Here is a 5,855-nt window from a genome sequence, read left to right on the forward strand (position 1 = left end):
AGCGAGGTACTGTACTGACCGAATGTTTGTATTTGGCAGCATCTCGAATAAGTTGTTGGTCCCAACTGTTCAACAGCTGTAGTGCTTCTTGTGGCTCGGATGAATCACACGCTTTAAACAGCTGCTTCCCATCATCAGTCATGGCAAAGGTCTCTCTCTCTCTCTCTCTCTCTCTCTCTCTCTCTCTTTCTCTCAACATCCGCTTTATGCTTCTTCTAGATGGAAGTCCATCACCAATCTCATGAGCCCCCAACTTGTTTGTCAACCCAATGTCGCTCAAAACGGCAGCTGGTCAGCGGGCGTTGCCCCCCCTCCTCCCTCCTCTCTTCCGCGCCAAGCGACTTACCTGGCCAACAATTTTGGAAGACAGTTGCGAGGACAGATATACTTGGTAGCATAAGACCACGCTGTCGACTGTGAGGCGAGATCAGTGGCCTTGCAAAAAAAATAAAAAGCGGCAACGATGCTCTCAACCAAAGCGTTCTGGCGTCGCCACAAGACCTCGACCAGGAGAGTCACGTACCAAGCACGGGCGATCAACCACCACACACAAAGCAAAACACGTCCAACAGCTCGCTGACGCCAATGTCGAGATTAATGTCGAAGAGAGCAACAAGAAGGAAAAGCGAAAGAGGGAAGATGAAAATGCCACACACGCATGCGATTCTCAACATCCTTGTTCTTTTTTTTTTGTGTCGTGTCTAAAAATAGCCGAACTGTTCATACGAGCAAAATTTCATGTAAATTTGAAATAGGGGCCTGTGCACATGCGCACGCATTATACCCTTCGCCTGCCATGGCAAATCAAGACATTCCAAGCTCGTTGGCGACCCGATTCAACCCCTCCCGCCATATCAATCTTATCCGCCCTGGTGTTCTCTTATACTACCTTATCCTGTTCCTTAAAATGTCCTCAGGACCCAGTGATAAGCGTCACCGCAAGGGCAGCCAAGAGATTCAGCACAATAACCACCGCCACGAGGATGTCGAGCTGTATCAAAATTGCTCCGTTTCGCGCAAGGAGAAACGTATCAACCGCGAGCACATAAAGGACAAGAAGAAGTACGAGAAACACCATTATAGTGAGCGTGCCTCACACTCAACCCGCCACCTCTTTCTGAAATGTCCAACTGGCTGGCAAGGGTGATGAGCATGATTACGTGGCTTGCATGGTGCTCAAAGCAGCAGCTGTTCCGACGGAAAAGGTTTCCGGCTTCGAATTGTGCATCATTGCTGCTGCTGATGCTAGGCATGCTGAACAAGTGTGCAAGTGTGCGCAGTGCCTTGCTAAACCACCCCCACCCCCGCCACACCTCGCGCTAGATCATGCCGCTGCTTTAAAGTATGGTGACAAGGTTGATGAGTGCCGTCTCAAGGGGTCGCTCAAGGTCTCGGATATTGTTGCCGTGGAGGATCTGGGCAACAATGTCTTTGGCCGTCCTTACGTCCAGTCGCAAGACAACAACTTTTTTTTATTGTCAAGCCCACAACCTCGATGAGCACACCATCTGGTTGGAAAACATGCATCGCACGATCAAAAACAACCACAACCTCCTTGGTGCTTGGTGTGCTTGGTGCCGTGCACCAGGGGCGTTAGGATGGGCGTTGGCTCTGCTGCGAAAACGCCAGCGTCAGTCACAGGGGCTGCCAACCTGCTGACTACAGGTCAGCTTTTGCTCGACTCGCGACGCTTGCGTTGTGCGCATGGCCAGCTTTCTGTGTACCTACATCCACCCCCACCACTCGTCGACAGCGCGTCTGCATCTTTGCTGGTGTGAATCAGCCCGGAATTGCCAAGACAACATGAGAAAGAACAACAACTGGAAAACGGGGCGACACCTGCACTCTGCAGGCGCACTTTCACAGGCAGCTCCAATGGGACTGTGTTAACGTGTCTAGTGGGTCCTACTGAGATGTTGGTGTTCATCCTTTGGCTTGCCTGTTGGCGTCGTACGAAGGAAGGCTGAAGGGAGCATTTTGTTGAACATGATTCAAGGTCGTCAAACGCAGGCTCAATCTATCAGACTGCCAATAGCTAACGAACAGCCGCTTGAGCCTGGCGAGTGTAGGGGTGATCTTCACCTAGCGTCAATATCGTCAGGCTGTTGCCGTAGTACGCAAGAGCCTTGTTGCACTGCCCCTGTTCGTTATACACACCGACCATGTTGCTGTAGGTGATGGCCGTGTCCGGGTGCTCTCGCCCAGCGTTGCCGAGTAGATAATCAAACCCTTGTTGAAGTCTCAAGCGCCTTGTCGTGCTGCCCCTGCTTGTTGCAGACACCGGCCATGTGGCTTTCTGTGGTGGCCGTGTCCGCGTGCTGATGGGCTGTGGCACCAGAGTAGTGGGCTTGAGTGTGGATCAGGCTGGCAAGGGCGCGGGTTGTCTCCGCTGACAGTCGGTGAATCACAAACGTCGTCATTCAAGAGACTATTGTCGGGATGGAACAAGTGATTAAGTGTTGTCTTGTCGTCAATTGAACCAGCTGCGGTCAGCAAGCATTCACAGTGACCAGACCAGAACAGGTGCCCCATCGAAATGGCTGTAGAGACGCTCCGGGAAAGTGCAATCCGTGCCAGTCAGAGCCAAGGCAGACGACGCTGATTGCCTGCAAAAGCATTGGGGTGTCCAAATGCGTGGGAGAACAACGGACTTGACGCGAACAAGTAGCGACTTGTCCAGGCTATCTTAATTGGCCGTGTAGTATACAACCAGCTCGGGATAGATTTGGGCATTCTCAAACACAATCACCTCATGGAACTGCCCAGGCGGTGTCGCAACAACCGAATCATACCTGCAGAAGTTTAACGGTCAACGCAAGAGTCAGATCAGGAGGCGGACAAAGGCAACATGCAACAGGTACACGATTTTGTCCAACACACCGCTCGTTGACGGGCGCATCGGGCAGGAGCGGTGGCGCCAGCGCCCTAGAAGGAGGTGATGGTTGAGCATCGGCATGACCCAGGAGTGCTCGCGTGATGACAAGCATCCGTTCGCCGTTGGGTCCGGCATTGGCGTACTGATGACTCTGAAAGCATGTCAGCACGTATCCGTGAGCACAACAGCGCTCAAATAGACAGGCAAGATTGAAGCCTAGCACTGCCATACCTTGCCGGGATGGTCGGCCAAGTAAACACCAAGACCGAATCGGTGGCCAGCGCTGCTGCCAGCAAAGCGATAGCCAAAGCCCAGGCGCACAATCTTGTCGCGTAACATTGTGTCAGGAGCGATGCTGTGGAGCAGCAGGCGCTTTTGACAGGATGCATCAACGAGCAGAGCTGGAGAGCCAGAGGGTGCGTCTCCTGTGGCCACTTGAAGCTGGGTGCAATGCTCCTGGTCCGTGATGCGGTGCAGCATCTCCCGTCGCTTAGCGCTGTAGCGCTCCCACAGCCCGGGGTTGTGCACGCGCTCCGCTCGTCGCACTGCAAGATTCGCTGGTCCCCGTCCATCGGTGTTCAGCTGCTTCAATAGCCCACCCACCTAGCCACCCAGTAGATTTAAATTAGGCGACATGCGGAAGAGCAAAAAGGTTGACAAGCAACGCACCTCTGAAATGCGCTCGGGCGCGTCGCAAGACGTCAATGGCTGGCCCGGCTTGTGTGAAGGCAGGCTGCTGTGCAAAATGCCCGGCGCTGAAAAGGCTTGGCCGCTTCTTCGGATCTGTTGCAAGCAAGGCTCGCGTTTCCTTGTACAGATCGCCCACTGCGTCGCACATCTGCACAGAAATACAGCTGTGAACAACAAAGACGACAACGGCGACGACGACGACCAGAGCGTATTACAATGAAAGAAAAAAGAATTAAAAATATTTGACTGACCTCGGCCGCCAGATGAGGAAAGCTACAGGCATCATCTCCCGCTTGGAAATCCCATCTGCAAGTATCCACAACCTCATCGGTTTGCGACAGAGCCGGCGGCACCGTTTGTGGGTACATGTAGGTGTCGTAGAGAACACAGCCAAAGGAAAAGGCATCTTGTGCCGGCCGCGCCCCTACACGACCCCGGCCGAAAGCACCTCCGGTGCGACGTAGCCCGCCATGCCCGACGACGCGGTGGCTGTGCAAGGCAACATCGGAGCTTCAGCGGCGGCCTTGGCAATGTCACAATCGCCCAGCCGCACTACAGGCTGGTCCTCTGCACCGTCCAATATGATGTTGCTCAGCTTCACATCTCGGTGCACCAAGCGCTTGCTATGCATAAACGCCAGGGCCGTGCGCAGCTGAGTCATCAGACTCGCAATCACGGTCGAGGTGGCCAGATGCCGCGCCGTGCTGAGCCACTGCTGCAAATCAATTTGTGCACACCATGGCTGTATCAGGTATGCGCTCGGGTGGCCACTGTGCACGTCCACAAGCGCGCCAAGGACCGGAGTGATGTGTGGGTGCTCAAGCTGGCGCATGGCGCGGAGGTCACGCAGGAATGTACGGCACTGATCTTGTTTGTGTTGCCGAGCAAATGCATACTCCTTGACGGCCAAATCTTGCTTCCCAGAATCTGATAGCGCGGCGCGGGCCTTGTACACCTTGTGATTTTGGTTGTAATGAAGATCAAGCTGGCCCAGGCTGGAGAGCGACAATGCCCGGTCCACTTCGGTCATGGCCTCCAAGATCAGACTGGCTGGAAGGTCGGGGCCAAGCACTGTGCAAAGGCGCGCTCCCAGCGTGCTCTGTTCAGGGTACAAAAAGACCAGCAGAGCTGGGAAGTGTTGATGTAGCAGCTCTGCCAGTGCCGTCACCTGGTCTATCTGTGTTTGATCCGATCGTTGTTGCTGCAAAGTGACCAGACGCTCCTTCATAGCTTGCAATCGAGCCTCGAGTTCAGCTCGCATCTCATCTGGAGCCAACGGCAAGAATGCCGTGGTTGCCTGAGTTTTCTTCTGCAGTTCGGCCACTTCCTCGTGGATGAATACGACTTGATCTGTGCGGCTCTGCGTGATTCCATCGGCATAGCTTTGGCACAAAGTTAGCACGGACAGCGTCGTGGTCTGCCAGTCGATCATGTCTTGCAACTGCTGCACCAGGGCTTGCGCCTCGTGAAGCGCAAACGCCAGATACCAGTCTTGGTGTCGATAGTCATGCTCTGCTCTCCAGGTTATCAAATGCCTCAAGCCGTTCTGCTCGGGCAAGCTCAGCTTTTTATGGGCTTGGCACAGCTGCTCCCAGGCCTCGGGCAATGCCTCGGCTGGAGGTGGTGCACTCAAATCCAAGCCTTGTGCATACTGCTCTAGTGTGTCGACGCGATGGTCCGTGTCGATGGCCCCCGCTCTTGCTACAGCACGCAGGGCTGTAATCACCGCCAACACCAGCTGCTGGAGGTTGCTGTTGGTGCTAATGAGCAATTGTTTATGTTTGGCTCGGAGGTTGTGCAGTACACCGAGATCATCCAGGACTGCTGCAAGGTCACTCGGCATTACCTCTTGCTTTGGCCGAATTGTCGGTATCGTGTCGGCATCCTTGGAGCTGGGGCTTGGCTTGTGACGTTTAGAACGCGGCGTGCCATTCGTTGCCAGAGGTATACTCATCTTTTTGCTCAAGAAACTAAGGCATTGCTGCAAGGTACTCAACACGGGCTGCAGCTCAAGCCCAGCAGTGACATCGTGCAGCTCTTGCAGTACTGATTCAAGGTTGTCAGTGTTGGGGTCCAATTGACCCAATCGGTTGTTCAACGCTTGGGGCGCTGCCAGTGCCTGATCGAGCGCGCCAAGGGCTTGGGTGGTGGTCACCTGGAAGGCTGCCCAGTCCATGGCATGAAACGTTGGTGGGGCTTCATCGAGGGTCCTCTGGATATCCGCAACAGCCATTGCAAGATCGGGGTTTTGTTTGGCGGCACCGCTGATAAAGGCATCGAGGTGGGGGAG

The sequence above is a fragment of the Monosiga brevicollis genome, genomic scaffold, assembly GCF_000002865.3.
Source record: "Monosiga brevicollis MX1 MONBRscaffold_11 genomic scaffold, whole genome shotgun sequence".
Lineage (NCBI taxonomy): Eukaryota > Choanoflagellata > Craspedida > Salpingoecidae > Monosiga > Monosiga brevicollis.